The sequence below is a fragment of the Octopus bimaculoides genome, chromosome 11 (genome assembly GCF_046866305.1).
Source record: "Octopus bimaculoides isolate indiv1 chromosome 11, ASM4686630v1, whole genome shotgun sequence".
NCBI lineage: Eukaryota > Metazoa > Mollusca > Cephalopoda > Octopoda > Octopodidae > Octopus > Octopus bimaculoides.
In genome coordinates, this window is record NC_142938.1 from 12674744 (window position 1) to 12697018 (window position 22275).

A 22275-nucleotide genomic window follows, 5' to 3' on the forward strand; every position below is an offset into this window, starting at 1 on the left:
ACCAGCCCCTCCTATATTCCGTCATCTATGGCTGTCTATGTTCCTCTTCTGTACTCTGTATTCACAGCCTCAAGATATTCCCTGAAATTTAGAGCTTAAGATTCTGTTTTCATTTGTTGATAATTGTAACATTTATTTACTTGTCTCGAACAAAGGACTTCGGCCATGCTGGGGCACGGACATGAAGAGTTTAGTCTAACAAACAAGCCTCAGTAGTTATGCTTTCCGGATTTTTTTTTTTTTTTTTTTTTTTGAAGTCTGGTACTTATTCTATCCATCTCCTTTGCCGAACTTATAAGTTACAGGAGAGTAAACAACCTAACACCGGTTATTAAGCAGCATTGGTGGTGGGTGGCAAACACAGACACAAAGACTCACACACAGACGCACACAAAAACATACATTTAAATATATTCCCCTGTCTGGAACTCCATATTTCACAACATAGCGAAGAGATGACACAATACAGGAAAATAAATTTGAGAAATTTGAAAATACGAAACCGGTTATTTCTCCAAAAACAATGTTACTATACTCAAAATTTTATAACATTTTTCTAACACAACGATTTAAATATATTCTTTAACCATATAACACAAGCCTTCTGTAGTTTTTTCGCTCTATTTTATCTTTTATACATCTAACCACGTACTTTCACACATCACCTCTTTCACTCAAACCTATATGCTGAGACCCCCCCCCCCTTCGGTCATGACTGACCATGGGATTGCACCTAGAAAGTTACCCTCCCAGGCACAAGTCCGGACAAGGTTGTTTTATGGAAGACCAGCAGTCGCTCATGCATACCGGCCTCCCCTCTCCACGCCACCAGTGTTATCCAAGGGAAAGGCAAAGGGGCCGATACAGCTTGGCACCAGTGACGTCGCAACTCATTTCTACAGCTGAGTGAACTGGAGCAACGTGAAATAAAGTGTCTTGCTCAAAAACACAACACGCAGCCCAGTCCGAGATTCGAACTCACAACCTCGACGCTCTAACCACTGATCCATGCGCCTTCACACCTATCGCTAACCACTACAAACATTTTTTTTCTCTCCTTTTAGAATGTCTTTCATGTAGCAAAACACAAATCATTACTTTTATAACAGTAATGCTTCTATATGCCAGTTAATCTGTTCCCGGAGATCGCTCGTAAAGCGAAAACTCGTAAAGTAGAGTAATAATTTCCCATAATAGCAATGCTTATAAACCGTAGTTCGTCTTCGGGAAAATATTATACCTATAAAATTCATAACACTATGATAAGAAATATTATTATTATCGTTTTCTGAATCCCTTTCACTCGCACTAGACTCGCGCATACTATCACTTGTAGACTCGGTCGCCGATTCACAAGCACTCGTAGTCGGACTTGGAGATTTCTTTTTAAAAAACAAATCGAGAGTTTTTTTAGCTTTCTATAAATTTCTCGGTAACACGCAGAAGCATTTGTTATAGTAGCAGAAACTTGTGAACTTCGTTCAAAATTTGGATCTTGCGCTTGAAAAATAAAACTCGTGGACCCTGCGTCTCGCAAAGCGTTCCTCGTAAAGTGAGGTATTACTGTATTTTAAAACCACAGATGCTAATCAGTATTCTAACAACGGGAAATCACTTGAAAGTGAAGGAATAAAGTCTGTGAATCTCAGACTGATCCAGTTGCTATAAGTGAATGGTGATTCGACTTGCACGTTCAAAATTAAAAATCGAATATCCGGTTATTTTACCAATTCGAACAGGCATCAGATATCCAGTTATTTTCCATTTTGAATAGGCATTCAATAGGTTATGTTCTCTCCTGTTATTCACTGCTGTCGTCCTGCAATAATGAAAAAAGCATTCAACTTTTAATGGGTACTCTGTTGGATGTCAAAATAAATATAAACCCTATCCTGTTTGCTGATGGAGAGCCATTGATAGGGTAAGTTTTGCTGATTTAAACAACGAAGCCAATGAACTTATAAATACAGAAGAAATAGTAATAAAAATGAATGCAAATCATAAATGCATTTGCCGTGTGGAAAAGCAAAAATTATCAATGTTTCTGCCATATGCCCTTTTTCAAGACTGAGAAGAGAAAAGAATAAAAAGAAAAAAAACATCCGTGTAATGGTGTATGGGATTGTGGAAATAACAGATGAAGGAAGAGAATAAGTAGGCTTGTAGTTTTTGAGTAGGTAAAAATTGAGATAAATGCTGGGCAGAAATATCTAGCCGGTGGCGAGAAAAGGTGGCGAGCTGGCAGAATCGTTAGCACGCCGGGCGAAATGCTTAGCGGTATTTCGTCTGCCGTAACGTTCTGAGTTCAAATTCCGCCAAGGCCGACTTTGCTTTTCATCCTTTCTGGGTCGATTGAATAATTACCAGTTACGCACTGGTATCGATATAATCGACTTAATCCTTTTGTCTGTCCTTGTTTGTCCCCTCTGTGTGTAGCCCCTTGTGGGCAGTAAAGAAATAAGAAATATCTAGCCGGTAAAATTAAGCATTTTGATTTCAAACTTTTGACACAAGGCCAACAATTTCAAGAAAAGTCGATTACATCGACCCACAGTCCTCAACTGGTACTTATTCTATCGACCCCGAAAGGATAAAATGCAACGATGACTTCGGCGAAATTTGAACTCAGAATGTAGTGACGTACGAAATACCAATAAGCATTTCGCCCGACGTCCTTACGATTCTACCAGCTCGCTGCTTTAAATTTAGTATTAATATTAATGTTGGTTGATTAGACTAAAATACACTGTAACAGACTATACTTCACTCAATTGTACATTAGATGGGTTACATTTAGTACAAGTTACTGCATTGAAATGATTTGGATCATATGGGAAAGAAAGCGAAATTACTGTATGAGATTATCGAAAATGGAATTGGTTTAGTGTCCTCCGCTTTTAACGTGTTTAGAAACAATAGAATACCTTATTATACACCAAAACACACATGTAAAGATCAATAGTATTACTATATTTGTATGATATCGGATAATTGACATTACTACAAAGCGATTTAGATCTGTTTCAAGTCTTTCAAATTGAATATTTTCCCGAATTCTCGAAGCATCACGGATTAACCGTCTGTAGCATAATCAGATTCGAGGAATTTACATTTGCTAGCCGACCATTCCTGAATTAATTCAGAGACAGTTATGGCTTTGTGAATCAAATTTGTCATTCAAAGTCGCCATATAGACTAATGCCTCCAGATGCATACATATACCTACATACATGCATAAATATGTATGTGTGTGTGTGTATAAATATGTGTGCGCATGTATGTATGTATGTATGTATGTATGTATGTATGTATGTACGTGTATATATGTATGTATATATGCATATATACATATATTATTTATATTATTATATGATCGAGCTCCACGCATCCATTTCCAAGTAAGTTTTATCTTAATAATTACGGTGCTCACTCCTATTCTATCTCAATTCTTTCTATCTATCTCCTTCTCTTGTTCTTCTTTCTTTTTGTTTTTCTCTCCCACCCTTTCCCTATTCTTCTCCTCTCCCCTTCACCGTTCCCTCTCTCACACACTTTCTCCTTGACTCTCGTTGCTCACACGTGACCAACGGCCATCTCCTAAACATCGCAGTTTACTTCCTACCTTAAAATCGGAAGGACACAGGTTAATACGGTTCCGAGTGCACTATCTGAATAAAAGACGAGGTGGTCACGATTGAAACGCTTTTCATGATAAGTGTGCTTATTCAGAGCTGAGCTGGAGCCAAACTATATCTATGAGCAAAAATGGGAACCTATATGTGGTTACACGGCCTACTAGAAATAGCAATTAAATCTCGCTCAAATTACATGCCACTGTCATTAAGACAAAAGAACATATTAGACAATGTAGTCCTAGATACACTATGTCTAAAAACAAAATGGAATCTCTCTTTATTTCTTTTACTTGTTTCAGTCATTGGACTGCGGTTATGCTGGAGCACCACCTGAAAAGTGTTCAGTCGAGCAAATCGACCCCAGTGTATCATTTTTAAGTCTGGTACTCATTCCATCGGAATGACTGCGGCTGGAATGATGCCGTTGCTCATAGTTTTGCTGTATTCAAGCTGGCCTGGGGTTAAACAGCAATAGTAACAACTACAACAAGGACAAACAAAGAACAGTTTTGCTGCTTCTCTCTCTCTCTGTCTCACTCTCTCTTCCTCTCTCTATCTCTATCTCTATTTAATCTACCTATATATCTATCTCCCTCTCTCTATATATATATATTTCCATCTCTCCCTTTCTTTCTCTCTCTCTCTTGATTTCTTTAATCTATTTCTTTCTATTTCACATCTCTCTCTCTCTCTCTCTCTCTCTCTTTCTCTCTCTCTCTCTCTCTCCCTCTCTCTCTATCCCTGTTTAATCTACCTATATATCTATCTCTATTTCGATTTCTACCTCTCTCTCTCTCTCTCTCTCTCTCTCTTTCTCTCTCTCTCTCGCTCTCCTCTCCCTAACCCTCTCTCTTCCCTTCTCTCTATGAATCTCGCCATTCTTCTCATCTTCTTTTATCAATCTTCTACTCGCTTCCTCTCTCTCTCTCTCTCTCCCACTCTCTCCCCTCTCTCTCCGTCTCTCTCTATATATATTTCTATCTCTCCCTTTCTCTCATCTCTCTCTCTCTCTCTCTCTCTCTCTCTCTCTCTCTCTCTCTCTCTCTCTCTCTCTCTCTTGATTTCTTTAATCTATTTCTCTCTATTCCATATCTCTCCTTGTTCATTCTATCATTATTTCTCTCTTTCTCTCTCTGTCTCTCCCTCTCCCTCTCTCTCTCTCTCTCTTTCCTTTTCTCTCTCTCTCTCTCTTTCTTTCTCTCTCTCTCTCTTTCTTTCTCTCTCTCTTTCTCTCTCTCTCTTTCACTCCCATTCCAAACCACTTGACATTAATACAATCTGACAGACCATCTCTCCATTACTACCACCACTACAACCACCATCACTCCTAAAACTGTACCACCACCTCTACCACTACCAATACTCCTAAAACTACCTCCACTACCACCACCTCTACTTCCACCAAAACTCTTAAAACTATCCTTCCACCACCACTACCAATACTCCTAAAACTACCTCCACTACCACCACCTCTACTACCACCACCACTACTTCCACCAAAACTCTTAAAACTATCCTTCCACCACCACCACCACTACCAATACTCCTAAAACTACCTCCACTACCACCACCTCTACTACCACCACCACTACAACCACCACCACTCCTAAAACTACCCTACCACCACCACTACCACTACCAATACTCCTAAAACTACCTCTGCTACCACTACTACCACCACCACTACCACCACGTCTACTACTGCTACAAACTAACTCGACGATACCGCTAACAGCAACACCACCCCTCCACTACCAACACACACAATACTACAGCCACAACTCCTGCTACCACTTCTACTGCTACCACTTCTACTGCTACCACTTGTACTACTGCCACTACTACTTCCACTTGTACTACTACCGCTTCTACTACCACCACCGCCATCATCACTAATGTGTCATTAACCTTACTACAACCGACAGCAACAACAATAAAACAACCTCCAACTAGCACCTAAACCACAACCATCGCCACGACCACAGTCATCAGCACCACCACAACCATCACCAACACCACCATCACTACCACAACCACAACCACCAGGACAATTACCACCACTACCATAATCACCTCAACCACAACTACTACGACCCCAACCACCACCATAATCCTCACCACCACCACCACAACAACCACCACCACCACCACAACAACAACCACCACAACCACCACCACCACCACCACTGCAATCTCTACGTTCCTGATTTTTCCATTCATCACCGTTAATCTTCAAACCGAGTTTCTGTTAATCGTTGTTTCTCGGTTCTGTCTCCATTCAAGAATAAGGACACGTTGTTGTTGTTGTTGTTGTTATTGTTGTTGCTGCTGCTGCTGCTGCTGCTGTTCTTCTTCTTCTTACTGTTGTTGTTGTTGTTGTTGTATCTATTGTCGTTATTGTTGTTATTACTCTTATCGTTTTTTTATTTTTCACCTTCCTCCCTATTTCTTCCATTTTGCTTCTTCTTCTCTTCCTCCTCCTCCTCCTCCTTCTCCTTCTCCTCCTCCTCCTCTCTCTCCTCTTTCTTCTCCCCCTCCCCCCTTTCATTTCCCCTTCATTGTCATCTTCACCTTCTCACATTGCCTTCTCTTTCGTGTTTTCTGATCGTTGTTGTTATTATTATTATTATTATTATTATTATTATTATTATTTATCATCATCATCATCATCATCATCGTCATTATCGTTATTAGTATTATTATTCCCCATTCTACATCTGTTTCGTTATCATTCCTTTCTTTCTATTGTTTCTTTCTTTTTCTTTTCTTTCCCCTTTTTTTCTTTCATTTATTTAATATATATCTGCTACTCTGTTCTGTCTTGTTTTGTTTTTCTTTTCTTTCGTTTTTGTCTTTACTTCTTCGCTTTTTCCATGTTTCCAACTTCGTGAATGAAGTATTATCGATTCCAGCATGGGAACGTGACAAGCAATCCTAATCAAAACGGGATATCTCCCGGCAGCAATATTTGTTCGCTGCTCACTGAAGCGTGATCTCGTCAGAGTCTAGTGGTGGATACATAGATAGATAGATAGATAGATAGATAGATAGATAGATAGATAGATAGATAGATAGATAGATAGATAGATAGATAGATAGATAGATAGATAGATAAAGAAGAGCGTGATGGGATCACGAGACTGGCAAGAGACAGATGGATACATTGACAGAAAGGAAAAAGACAGGAAAGAAAGAAGTAAAAGAAGGGAAAGAAAGAGGTTGGACGAGATGAGATGAGATGAGAAATAGAAAGCCGCCCCAGGGGAGCAAATTACAGTTCTCTTCATTGTGGAATGGCGAAGTGAAATAAGTTAAGAAGTGGGGTCTGGGAAGGGATGGGATAGAGGGGAAAGTAAAGACAGTATGAAGAGAAGGGTGGGGAGGGGGAGAGAAATGGAGAGAGAGGGAGAGTATGGAAAGAGCTGGGAAGAAGAAGAAGAAGAAGAAGAAGAAGAAGAAGAAGAAGAGAAAAAAATTAAACAAAAATTGATTATATGGGCTGGAAGTTGTCAAGGAAATGATGAAGATTAACGGTTTGCGCATGTCCAGGTCACAAACACGTGATAAAATAAAGAGCGGGCGGACGAGAGTTGAAGGGGGGAGTTGAGAAAGACTGAAAGACACATAGACAGACAGATAGACGGAAGTAAAGCAAGAAAGAAGTGAAGACGGTGGGAAAGAAATGGAAAAACAAAGGAAAGAACGATAAGGAGAAAAGAAGCAAGGAAAACAGAAAAAAAAACATAATAAATACAATGATAAAGAACATATAAAATAAACAAAAGGAATATGTGAAAGGAAAAAAAGTTAAAGAGAAAGTTGTTTGGTTGGTTAGGGTTGGTGGTAAGGTTGGGTGATGTTGCGGTACAAAGTTGGGTTAAGTTGGTGGCGAGAGAGTGAATAAAAATGTCTGGCGCCTGGATCGCTGAAACGAAAGGCAACCACTCGAAAGATAGATGAAAATGTTCCCTTGACACTGTCAGCATGGATCAAGAAAAGACAATATAAGCGGCTGTAGCAAACAAACGCCAGAATTGTTTGAGGAAACCATTTTAAAATCGTGATGCCGGGTAGAAACGTAAGGATAATAAAGTAAAATGAAATAAAGATAAAGAAAATAGATAAAACAAAATGAGAGAAAAAAAAGAAAAAAAACACGACTAAGATGTCAAAAAGACAGTAGAAAAGATTATGTGTGTTAAAAAGCGTCTAAGTTTATCATTTGAATGTCGTGAATATGGTTAGTCATTTGAAATAGTAGTCATGCATCAGTTGTTTTAATGTTGTCGTCTGCCAAAGAAGACGGTCGTCTGCTTGCGAAGAAAACGGACAAACAAGAGGAAATAATAACAAGAAAAATATTCAAGGAAATAATCAAACAAACAAGCGAAATGAATGAACGAACGAACGAACAAACAAGCGAATGAACGATGAAATATGCTGAAAACAAATGAAGACCGAAAATATATATGATCCACACATTTAGAAGGAAATGTATTGATAAAGTTAGTCACTTTTCTTTCCTTTTATTATTTTGTTTATTTGTATTTTCATTTGGGAATCGAAACCATTTCAGTGATTATACTTTGAAAACCAGCTGTGTAAATATGAACGACGGGCAACTTTATCTGTGAGGCATGGAATTCGCATAGGTTACAACGATAAGTATGCTAGCTTTCGAATAAATGAGACTGCCTACTTATTAGATTATAGTGGCTGAGTACTCCATAGATACTTATGCCATTAACGTAATTAATGATAACGATAGCAGTCTCTCGTAATCCGAGAAAGGCAGTTCTACATTGTTTTATTGAACGACCTCACTAAATGCTTTGTTTATGGTGATCAAATGTTTGTGTTGTACTTTAGCTCACTCACTCCACCAAATCGACATTACCTGAACAGGTGCACGGTGTACCACACGTCAGTTGTCGAAATGATCGCTAAGCAACATGAGATGAAATGTTTTGTTCAAGAACATAATGCACGATCCAGTCCAGGAATTGAAACCACGATCTCGCGATCGTGGGTGTGACGCTCTAACCACTAAGCCATGCACCTTCACAACGTAATTAATACTCAGATGGAATCAGCATGGCTCTTCTGTGACATTCTTGAGTTTTTGAAATTCAAAGATATAATTTGCCCCTTGTATTTTAGGGAGACAGAGTCCTTAAAATTTACTAGCATTTACGTCATTTTCAGAAGGTACTTGCTCAAGCTAGGACTGAACCCAAAGCCACATAGTTACAAAGCAAGCATCTTAACTACACAGTCATGTATCTAAGGCGGAGGGCTGGCAGAAACGTTAGCGCACCGGGCCAAAAGCTTAGTGGTATTTCGTCTGTCTTCACGTTCTGAGTTCAAATTCCGCCGATGTCGACTTTGCCTTTCATCCTTTCGGGGTCGGTAAATTAAGTACCAGTTGCGTACTGAGGTCGATCTAATCAACTGGCTCCCTCCCCCAAAATTTCGGGCCTTGTGCCTAGTGTAGAAAAGAATGTCTTCCTCCTTTTTTAACACTTTTAATATCAACCACTTGAAACTGCTTGTTCTGAAGTGTTCTTGTTGTGGATGCAAATGTGGCTGAGGGGATGAAAGGCAAAGTCGACCGCGGCGGAATTTGAACTCAGAACATAAAGACAGACGAAATATCGCTAAGCATTTCACCTGGCGTGCTACCGTTTCTTATTTTTTATTGCCCACAAAGGGCTAAACACAGAGGGGACAAACTAGGACAGACAAAGGGATTAAGTCGATTACATCGACCCCAGTGTGTAACTGGTACTTAATTTATCGACCCCGAATGGATGAAAGGCAAAGTCCGACCGCGGCGGAATTTGAACTCAGAACGTAACGGCAGACGAAATACCGCCAAGCGTTTCGCCCGGCGTGCTAACGTTTCCGCCAGCTCACCGCCTTATAAACAACACAAATAATACCGTAAGACTCCGCTTTGTCAACAGCAACATAATACTCCCCTGTAAACATTTCAAAAATCTAATAGATTGGTTTACTGTGATGAGAAGATTTCTGTTGATCAAATTTACTTGTTTTCGTGAAAGTTTTCGGAGTGTAAATCCTGTTTGTCAAAAAGCTGACAATTGCACAGAAAGGCTTGTTTTATTTTCACGGTTCGTTGACCAAGCTCTGTTTTCGTCACTTACGAAGTAATTTTTGTATCAGTTTGTATGAATATGCTTTGGTCCTTAAATTATATATAAAAAAAAAAACGTTTTATTTTTTCTTTCTTTATTTTTGTTCTTTTACGATTCGTTGGTCATTCGCTCTGTTTATTGTATTTTTTTAATGCTTGAGTGGTTTTCAGAGGATAATTTCATTGTATGTATGTATGTAAGTATTATGTATGTATGCATTTATGTATGTAAGTAGGTACGTATGTGTGCGAATATATATACATACGTATATATGTATGTGTGTGAGTATGCACGCGAGTGAACGTATATGTATGTATGTAGGGATATATATAGTTGTGTATGTATGTATGTATGTATGTATGTATGTATTTGCATCTCTGAAATGCCGAAGAAAGCGAAAGTGCTTACACACAAAATTCTTCCATCAGGTCTGCGTTAATCTGTTTCCGTCGAATATTGATTTTTTTCTACATACTATTTAATTTAAAATATAGATAGATGGATGGATGGGTGAATGGATAGATAGATAGATAGATAGATAGATAGATAGATAGATAGATATAGCAGTGACCATCTTTTCTTTTCTAATCTATTCTTTCTGTAGAAGAGCGTACGCTCGAAACCTAAAAGACTTTTCCTTCTAATTTCCCCAAGCGTAAACCTAATACACTCCATTTATTTCTTTTACCTCATCTTCGTACTGTTCATAATTCCCATCATGAGTGTGTGTGTGTGTCTGTATTTGCGTGCGTGCGCGCGCGCGTGTGTGTATGTATATAAGGAGAGGAAAAAAGATAGAGAGGTAGGAAGTTCCATCTCTTACATACAAATAACATACAAATTCTTTTGGTTAATATCAGTTAAATCTTTATAAAGTAGAATATTCCCATTTTAAAAAAATATCAGATCAGTGAGGGAGATTCCGTGGTCACTCGATTAGCTAGAATTAGCAACTAATTATCCTTCAAACCGTGTTCTGTCATCTTTTTTTTTTTTTTTTTTACAAATAAAAAGATAAAGGGCACATCATATAAGGCAGTTCTGGATATGCCATGCTTTAAAAAAAATTCAGTATATGGGCAAGACTGGAACATTTTTGTCATAGATGTAATCGGTTAGGATTGATAAGGGAGACGATGACAAACCAATAACACCAGCAACAACAATACAGTAACATCAACAGCAACATTAACTACCATATTGCAGTGTAATTAACGAGTATTACATTAGCCAGATTAGATAGTGTCAAGCTACAGTGACTCCCATGGGTACGGCTTGAAGAGAGATTGACTTTTTGCTTAGATTATAAATTACACATCGTGAAGCTGCGGTACGCAGTAATATAGCAATACATCTTTATCTAGACATCTAAATGATTTGACGTTGATCACATGCTAACACATTGCTGCCCGAGTTTTTAATTGGTTTGTCGCCAAGCTGTTTCTAAATTGTTGGTCAACCAGCCTATCAGGACGCGGTGCCACACTAACGCAATAGTTCTTTTGATTGATCTTTATTTAATATTTAATTACAAAGATGGCGTCGAGCTAGTAGGATCGTAGAATTTCTACAGCGCCGGAGAAAGTGTTTTACCGCATTTCTTCCGGCTCTTTACGATCTGAGTTCAAATGCTGCCGAGGTCGACTTCCTTTCATTCTTTCGGGTTCGATAAAATAAGTACCAGTTACGCACTGGGGTCGATATAATCGACTTAATCTCCTCCCCCCGAAATTGCTGACATTGTGCTGAAATTTGAAGCCAATATTTAATTACAAAGATAACGACGAGCTGGTAAAATTGTAGAATCGTTATAGTACCGGACAGAGTGCTTTATCACGTTTCTTCCGGCTCTTTACGTTCTGATTTCAAATGCCGTCGAGGTTGACTTTGGCTCTGATCCTTTCGACGTTGATAAAATGACTGTCAGCCAAGTACTGCGGTCGATGTAATCGACTTCCCCCTCCCCTCAAAACTGTTGCCCCTGTGCCCACATTAAAAAAATATATTTAATTACCATGGAATGAGTGGTGGATGGACTGGCAAATAGACAGTTGAGCAAAAGGGCCTGCGATTATTTATTTACGGCCCCTTACGTTCTGAGATCAAACACGCGCCAAGGTCAACGCTGATTTACATTTTTTCCAGGGTTGATAAAATAATTGACTATACCTCTTCCTCGAACAAGTATCTTTATGCCACAGATAAAAATTAATATTATATGCATGGGTAAAGTGGGGAGAGTTGGCAGAATCGTTAGCACACCAGACAAAATGCTTTATCGGCATCTACACGTTCTAAGTTCAAATTCCGCCGAGATCAACTTTGCCTTTTATCCTTCAGGGGTTCATAAAGTAAGTACTAGTTGAGTACTGGGCTCGATGTAACCAACTTAACCCCTTCTCCGAAACCGCTGGTCTTGTGTCAAGATTTGAAACCAGAATTTGATTATAATAACGGTAAAATCTGGAGACTTTGACGATCATTGGTGATCGCCATGATGATGTTTAGGAGAATATAACTACGGCAATTGAAAGCCGTGTAAGCCGTATAGCCATGCTAACCACTACACCAAGGTGACATGGTAACTCTGACCATCCAAATTAGAAGATTTTCGCTTAGCATGTTAGGATTACATATACCAGCAGCCTATCGACAGGGAATTCACTTCACACACAATATTAAAGGAGAAACTATTAGCTGTGGTGGGGATCACTACTTGGTACACGTAGCTTTTGTTCTGTGTGTGCAAGTGAATGTCCTTCGTTTTCCAGTATCTCCCTTTCTATTTTTTATTGGTTCTGCTCACAGTCGTATTTACTTACAGTTGCGTCTATTTATCCATGCTTCCTATCTTTCTTTTTTCTGGTGGTGGCAGCTGCGGCAATGACAGCAGTAGTGGTAAAAGTACTTCTGTTCTGTTGTTATTATTTTTTAGCCCCCAGACCAATCTATATTGAGCAGAACTATGATCTATGATCAAAAGCGTTCCAGTTATGATCAACCTCTTTGTTTTTTGTTTTTTTGTCCTTTCCTTGTTTTCAGACATAATTTATCCAGAGTACATTATCAAATGCGTCCGACTTCCTTCTTGTTTCTTTTTCTTTTTTAAGACAGTAAAGTATGTGTTTATTTAAATGAGATTTAACTATTATTTCGAGCATGTTCATCGCCCGAACAAACTTGAAATGGATTCTTTTTAAGACCAAACTCATTGTGTTCTTCCTATAGATTAAAAAAAAAAACCTAGAAAAACATCGAAATTATCATTGAATTCTAAAGAATCTGAACGGCTTCATAGGTTTGCTACGAATAGCAACATTAGTTCGTATTTCTTTAAAAAAAAATTACAGAAAATATCTTTAATGTGTATTTCTCTAAGGATATCATCACCGACACTGATGTAGATAACCAAATCAGAGCCCTTGGTAATATACGTAAAAATTATTATATTAACAAGTATAACAAGATGCATCGAATGCGGAAGGGTGTTTTCATTGGTGTGTTTAGAAAATAGCAAGCTACACGTCACATTTTCACATACACACATATACACCTTTATTCCCTATAACTTATATATAATGATAAAAAAAAAAGGTTTTCTATAATCCGATATTTTATTTTACTCTCTATTTTTTTCTTCGTGTGAGGGTGGTGACAGTCTCCCCAAAGAACAATATGGCTGACACCCTCTCTAATCGGCGCGGTGTATATACCGACAGACATTGTTGTAGAATTACTACAGATATCAACCGTCAAATATATAGTTCCTGTGAATCATGAAACGCTAAGGTACAGTAATTTCACCTCGTAATTTCGAAAAGATAACCACATGCTTCCTACCTTTCTTTTTTCTGGTGGTGGCAGCTGCGGCAATGACGGCAGCAGTGGTAGAAGTACTTCTTCCAAAATCAGGATTCGGGCGGGGATTTTTAAAAGGAGTAAATAATAGCGAGTAATTCATCCCTTTCCATTTTTTTTTATTTGTTTGTTTTCTTATGTTTTTGTTTTTTTATCATAAAGACACAGCAGTCCTTTATTATATTTTCAGTTTTAGTATTTTCTGGAGATTTTGTTTAATATTGTTCTGATTTCTTTTTTTTATTTGCGAAATGTTCAGATGAAGACGAGAAAATTATAAAGCTAAAAAGTATAAAAAGATATATGTATGTATGTATACATACATAATATATATATATATATATATATATATATATATATATATATATATATATATATATATATATATATATATATATATATAAATATATATATATATATATATATATATATATATATATATATATATATATATATGACGCTATGTATCTATATATATGTGTGTGTGTGTGTGTGTGAATATAAATCATGCGTTTATAGTCGTATTACATACGTATGTTTGTATCATATACACACTCGTTTGCAAACATGCACACACGGACGCACACACACACACACACACACACACACACACACACACACATACATACACGCACATACAGAGATGTGTGAGTGTGCGTGAGGATCAGGAACTACACATTCATATATATTTATTTAAGTGGTGAGTTGATTTTTTCTGTGATACTGAATTGCCTTTGGGTAGATACTAACATAGAGAAATTACTCAATTGGGTATTTAGCGATATATAAACTTACATATATAAATAAACACATATATAAATTCATACATTACATACATATATACATGAATATACATATTCATATATATACATATATATATATGTATATATATATATATATATATATATATATATATATATATATATATATATATATATATATATATATATATATATATATATATATATATATATATATATATATATATATATATATATATACATATATATATATATATACATATATATACATATGCCTATATATATATATACATATATATATACATATAATATATGTACATATATATATATACATATGCATATATATATACGTACATATATATACATATATGCATATATATACATATATATATACATACATATATATATACATACATACATATATACATACATACGTACGTACGTACGTACATACATACATACGTACATACATACATACATACATACATACATACATACATACATACATACATATAGATATATAATATATATATATATATATATATATATATATATATATATATATATATATATATATATACCTATATCACTTCAAACAATATTTACATATAACAACTTGTGCCTCTTACGACATATTTTTGCCCAAAATATGACAGCCAATATACTTCACGAATATTTTACGAACTGAGTTTTGTTGTCTGAGCATTGCTTCAAATAAACTGAACATGAAAATTGAAGCTATATTATATTACCGCTGGCAGACTTATAGATAGACAGATAGAGAGACAGGCGTATATGTGTGTCTGAACTCTCTTCGTAATAAAACATCAAGACACAACTTTTGTGACACACACTATACGTTTTAAGAATATATCCGTGGATATTTTCAAAGTCTTTATCTTTTTATGCTTATCTCCACATAGCAAGCTATTCTCAAGGATCATGACCTTTACTCTACATCAGGCTTAGCCCAATAATAAGCATTTCTCAATTCGCTACAGTTTTTAATATAGCTAATATTAACTAATCTTAAACCAATATTTGCAAATCTTTATCTTTCCATATCTCCGTATTGTAGAGATTTTTTCCCCGACATTTAACAACTTCCACTTTCTTCGGGCATATGTTTTTAACTTGCTTCTCTTCAATATTTTAAACTACCCAAGAGATATAGGTGAATTCCGTTACAACTTATAACAATGTTTTACCCAAATTACATCACTGGAAATTCTGTTCTATTACAACCATTTGTATATCACGAAAAACTTAGGAAGTATTTGAGTTAGTTGTCTGACGATTGCATCTCGTGAGCTGAACATGAAACATGAAATTATGATGGATTATTACTAACAGGTTCTTACCCTCGCATCACACCACGCACACACTACAACTGACCAACTCCTTTCTCCCCTCCCCATTTTCACACTACATACGTCAAGATCACCAGCATTTTATCTCCCACACACAGCCCCTCGTTCTTCGATCACCGTTTGTTATCTCCCCCTTTTCTTAGCTCTCCTGAAAAAAGAATTTCTAACTTCCGGTCAGCCATTGTTATGATCAGCCATTATTATGATTGACCGTTGACTGAACACTCCTTGTCTCCGTATTCTTTCTGTTGAAGAGCGTAGCTCGAAACGTCAAAGACTTTCCGTATTCCCGAGCGTCATACTAATACATCCTTTTGTTATTTACACCACCTGTCCTCGTCTGTTGTTGTTTTTCGTATATTCTCCCATATATATATATACATATATATATATATATATATATATATATATATATATATATATATATATATATATATATATATATCCCATGATAGATGAAAATCCACAAAGTAGAAACAGTACTGTACTGTATTTTTTTATTATTATTTCTATAATTTGTATATATTTATTTTATTATGAAAGCAAAACAACACCACGGCGGAATTGAGGTAAGCTTAAATAATAAACCATGATAGGTGAACGGTGATATGGCGAGAGATTACTGTACTACCGTTTGAATTTGGCGCTAACCTCTCAATGGTCTTAACATGCGTGTACGAGGCGAGTAGCAGTTTAGCCCTAGGCAGCACGACCCACTGAGGAGATCTAAGAGAAATATATCAGAGATCGAAATCATGTGATATGGGTATATCTGCATTCTCATATGTGATTGTCCATCGCCTTGGTATACTGGCTATTTTTTCTCGCTTCCTCGTTTTCGTCAGCTTGTTAACTTTCAGTGCTTGTGGCTAATCGAGTCGATTTCGACTCCTATTTCTAGCAAAACTCGTGCTATCTAGCACTCTTATTTATATATTTGCCTTTTGGATTTTTTTGCTAGCTAGACACCTATATTATTATTATTATTTATTGTTAATAATATCATCATTATATATATATATATATATATATATATATATATATATATATATATACACGTAAATGTCGAACGATGAAAATGAGTGCTCAACACTGCATTCACAATTTTTGGAAGATTTTGCACCCTTAATAAAAACATATTACTCTACCTTAGGTATTCGAGTACTACTTTTTCCCACCCTGTTTTGCATTTACGTGCGACGTTTTTATTAATGTACCCGAAGAGACCCATACATATTTACGTATGTATATACATACACACACACAAGCGAGTTTACACGAACAGTAGAGTTTTCTTAATGCATATATATATATATATATATATATATATATATATATATATATATATATATGCATTAAGAATACTCAGCTGTTCGTGTAAACGCGTTTGTATATACATATATTTACATTTATGTGTCAATATATATAGATATTTATGCATGTATATACATAGGTATCTATGTATATATATATATATATATGGGAGAATATACAAATAATAACAACAGACGAGGACAGGTGGTGTAAATAACAAAAGTATATATTAGTATGACGCTCGGGAATACGGAAAGTCTTTGACGTTTCGAGCTACGCTCATATATATATATATATATATATATATATATATATATATATATATATATATATATATACACGAATGTTTAATTTTATACCTTTGTGTAAATCTGTGCAGGCGTTCTGGCTTTCGAAATTTGCAAATTTAGAAAAGCAGAACTAATGTTAGTCTATGTATATACATATACCACGGTGGTGCACCAGCATGACCGCAGCCACTTGGCTGAAACACATAAATAAATAAATAAATAAATATACGCATATAACATATACATAAGTTATAATTAAATATATACATATATATATATATATATATATATATATATATATATATATATATATATATATATATATATATATATATATACATACATGCATATTAATATATTCATATATATATATATATATATATATATATATATATATATATATATATATTTATATCTATATATATATATATATATATATATATATATATATATATATATATATATATATATATATATATGAATATATTAATATGCATGTATGTATATATATATATATATATATATATATATTATTGGGTGGTGGGAAGAGATAGAATAAGGAGATAAGTAGTACATGGAATAAGTATAAGACACATCTCAATTCTTAAGACTTCTTCAACAGTTGTTTCCAAATACGAATGCCCTTGTTTCTTCACTAATTCTTCTTCTTCTCTCTCCATTCCCTCCCTTTTTCCTTTTCCCTCTCACTAATAAGCGTCAAAAGAAAACAGAGAAAAGGGCCGAAAAAAGAAGAAGCAAAAAAAATGGCGGAGAAACACGGGAAAATACGAAACGAGACAGCAAATCAAATCATTATTATTATGGAAATGTTTCATTTAGTATGGAAGCCCATCGGGATAATTCATCCTTAAATATATTTTTTTCCCCTTCGTGTTTTAATTTTTTTTTTTTTCTTTTTTTTTTGGCGAAGCGCAAACGGAAATCTTTTCAAGTGTGGAAAATAATATAGGAATTATAATTCCTGTATTCTTTCATAATGTTTTGTTTATGCTTCAGGCCATGTCCTGCTAAGAACATTAGTAGAGATTTTCATTTCTGTGCTTTGTTGTGTATGTGTGTGTGTTTGTGCAAATGTGTGAGTGTGCTGTGGTTGTGGGGGTGGGGGTTGATTTGTGTGTGGATGAAGGGAGTGCTGCGTTTGTGTGCGGGAGGGTGTTGTAAGGGGAGTAGGGGAGAGTTGTGAATGTGTGGAGAATGGACGGTGGGAATGTAAGGTGTATGTAGTCGCGAGGGCCTAGTGTTAAGCACATATGTGCGCATATGTGTGTGCGCGTATGTCTGTATGTCTATATGTGTGCGTGTGAGTCTGTGTGCATGTATATATATATATATATATATATATATATATATATATATATATATATATATATATGCACACATATATATAGTCCCTATGTATATAGATAGAGGTATATATATATATATATATATATATATATATATGTATGTATATATATATACATATGAGTGCGTATGTGTGTATTACACATGCGATACACATACACACGTGTGTGTGTATATATATGTCTGTGTGTTTTTTGTGTGCGTCGTTTGTGTGTGTATGTGTAGATAGATAGATAGAGAGAGAGAGAGAGAGATAGAGAGATAGAGAGAAACAGAAAGGTGTATCTATTATGGATGTGCGAATGTCGGTTAATCTATATACGAATCTAAGTATGTATGTATAAATATATGTTAATATATGTACAAACCTACGTATGTCCGTATGTAAGTATGCATGTATATATACATGTGTGTACGTGCGTGTGTATGTTATGTACGCTTGTGTATGTGTATACTTTTACAGTTCTTTTAATATTTTATTGTGTACTAAACCTTATCTAATATGGTGGTTTTTATGCTAATTCTTGCTTTATTTATCTTTCGCAACTTTTTATATATTACAGTCATATTTTTATGCACACAGTAACAGAGGGACATAATACACACAACCTACAGATACAAATATACGCACACAGATGCACAGATACACACATACACAAATCTACATTTATATATATGTATATAATACATACACATGCACACATTCACACGCGCGTACACATACACATATATACGTGTATAGGCATGCATAAAACAAATACACGTCGAGAGAGAAAATTAAGTAAAAAAAAGAGTGACAATGTGTGAATGATAGTGAAAAACTTTTAGAGAGTGGAATATATGATACGTGCGCGTGCACGCACGCACACACACATACACACACTCACGCACGCACTCGCACACACGCACATATATATATATATATATATATATATATATATATATACACGTATAAATAGATGGACAAACAGACAGACAGACAGACAGACAGACAGATAGATAGATAGATAGATAGATAGATAGATAGATAGATAGATAAATAGATAGATAGATACAGAGACAGACTAACAGAGATATACACAGACAGAAGGTAAATAGATACACACATAGGTACTTTAAATGTTTGTGCTTGTGTGTGTGTACATAAATGCATACATATATAACACAGACACACACACACACACACACACATATATATATATATATATATATATATATATATATATGTATGTATATATAGTTATATATTTATATACATATATATATTTATATAGATAGATAGATAGATAGATAGATAGATAGATAGATAGATAGATAGATAGATAGATAGATAGATAGATAGACAGGTTTAGGAAGAGAGAATAGGGTCTGGGAGGATGATTTGAGGGAGCCACGAAGAATATATCATGCGACGAAGTGCTTTTCCTATATTAAGCATTTCAAAAATTTTCGCCATTTTTTTTCTTCTCTAAAATGGCTACAGGATTCAGGAATAATGAAAAAGAAAGGAAGATCACACAGTCATAATACAATGCCATTTATAATGTCTACTGCCTTAATAATGTATTTCTGATATTGTTGGTTGGAAAATTGTTAAAACATACAACCACATACATGCCATATTTTTTTCTAAAGCTAGTGGACATATTCCTTTTAAATTTCCTACGTGGATGTGCTCGCACTTCCTTATTTTCTTTTCAAGTGTCACCCTTTTGGTAGAGACGTGTTTATCTAGGTTTGGCGAGGGCGTGGATTTGCTTGTGGTGGGAAAAGTGAAGCTTTGTATTTAGATGAAGTTTTTTTTTATTATTATTTCGCCATATACACATGCATTATATACACACACACGCACTTATATATGTATACATTCACAAATCCGTACATACATATATAGTGTATATAAGGAGTTATATATCTTATTTTTTTATCTTGTTATATATATATTATATAATTATGTGTATATATATATATATATATATATATATATATATACATACATACATATAGGTTTCAGTCTAGTCGAGATTATAGCTCAATATGATAAAACTGCTGTGCAAGGGGATCGAACCTGGGATCACGCAGTTACGAAGCAAACTTTTTAACCACGCTGGCAATTTTGTATATCAAACTTCTATATTCATAAAGTAATGATACATACAGATCATATTCAAATATTGCAATCACGTTCTCATACCAGTTCTAATACCAATATCATATCGATATATGAAAACCACATTAATATATTAATATCGAATATATGAGAATGTTTTTAGAAAGAATATTGAGAAAGTGAACGGAAATAGTGCATATACTTTTTGATAGGCGATGTGAAGCAGTGTTTAAATGGTTTAATCGATATTAGCTTCCGAGATATTAATATATCTATTCTACGGCATTTCATATCTATTCAGATTTTTATTAAGTCAATTACTCTGAAGAGTACATTTTTGCTATTCAATTGAAAATTTTTATTTGCAGTAATATTGATGGCTTTGAACCTCGAATCTCTTAAATAACAGAAAAAAATGAAGGAGTTTGGTTGTGTGATTTTAAAAACCCTTAAGGCAGTGAACTAGTAGAATCGTTAGCACGCCGGAGAAAATGCTTAGGGGCATTTCATCTGTCTTTACGTTCTGAGTTTAAATGCCGCCGCGATCAACTTTGCCTTTCATCCTTTCGGGAACGATTAAACAAGTATCAGTTGAGCACTGGGGTCGATGTAATCGACTTGCCCCTCCCCTGAAATTGCTGGCCTTGTGCCAAAATTTGAAATCAATATTAGAAACCCGACATGAAGTGGTAGACGTAGGGAGCTGGATCTGCGAGTAATGTTCAAAATTTCCAAAGGCTGAAGTGAAGAGTAGATAAATGTTTTTCTTTTTTTTTTTTTTTTACACATTTTGGCACTCTACCATTAATCTTCTGGTGGGGAAGTAGTAAATCGATTACATCAACCCCAGTGTTCAACTGATACTTATTTTATCGATCTTGAAAAAAATGAAAAGCAAAGCCGACCCCGGTGGCATTTGAACTCAAAGCATAAAGAATCAGAAGAAATACTACTACGCACTTCAACCGGCGTGCTAACGATTCTGCCAGCTCGCAAAAATGATACAATTATTCAGTTACAAATATTTTTTTTTCGATTGAAAGATGGAACTGGGAAAACGAGTTTGTTGTCCGTTAATAAAATCTGTTTATTGTGTTGACAGATATTTCGAAAAGCTTGAAAGGTTTGGAGTAGTTCATTTAAAATAAATGGGAACCTTTGAAGTTAAAAGGTTGGGAACCACTAATCTAGCGAGTATAGTTATGCATGGGCAAGCACCAAGTGAAAGAGGTAGAGGAATGTCATAAACGGAGGGGTTGAACAACATCAGGGAATTAACAGGGGCCGTAAAAGATGGTGGACAACATAAAGTAAGCTTCTGATCAGCAAAGATGGAGGGAAGTGTTTACGCTTCTTGTTATAACCCCAAGAGCGTCCCCGGCTGTGATGATAATACTAATATTATATTGATATA

General features: G+C 35.4%; 1 protein-coding gene across 1 annotated transcript in view; it reads right to left on the reverse strand.

Moving 5' to 3' along the window:
• Positions 1–1727: 1727 nt before the first annotated feature.
• The window catches only part of LOC106872935 (MAPK/MAK/MRK overlapping kinase), a 211678-nt gene continuing 191130 nt past the window's right edge, over positions 1728–22275 (reverse strand). The window contains exon 15 of the transcript XR_016243593.1: positions 1728–1819. The gene's annotated coding sequence lies outside the window, so the exon portion shown is untranslated. The remainder of the gene's footprint in view (positions 1820–22275) is intronic.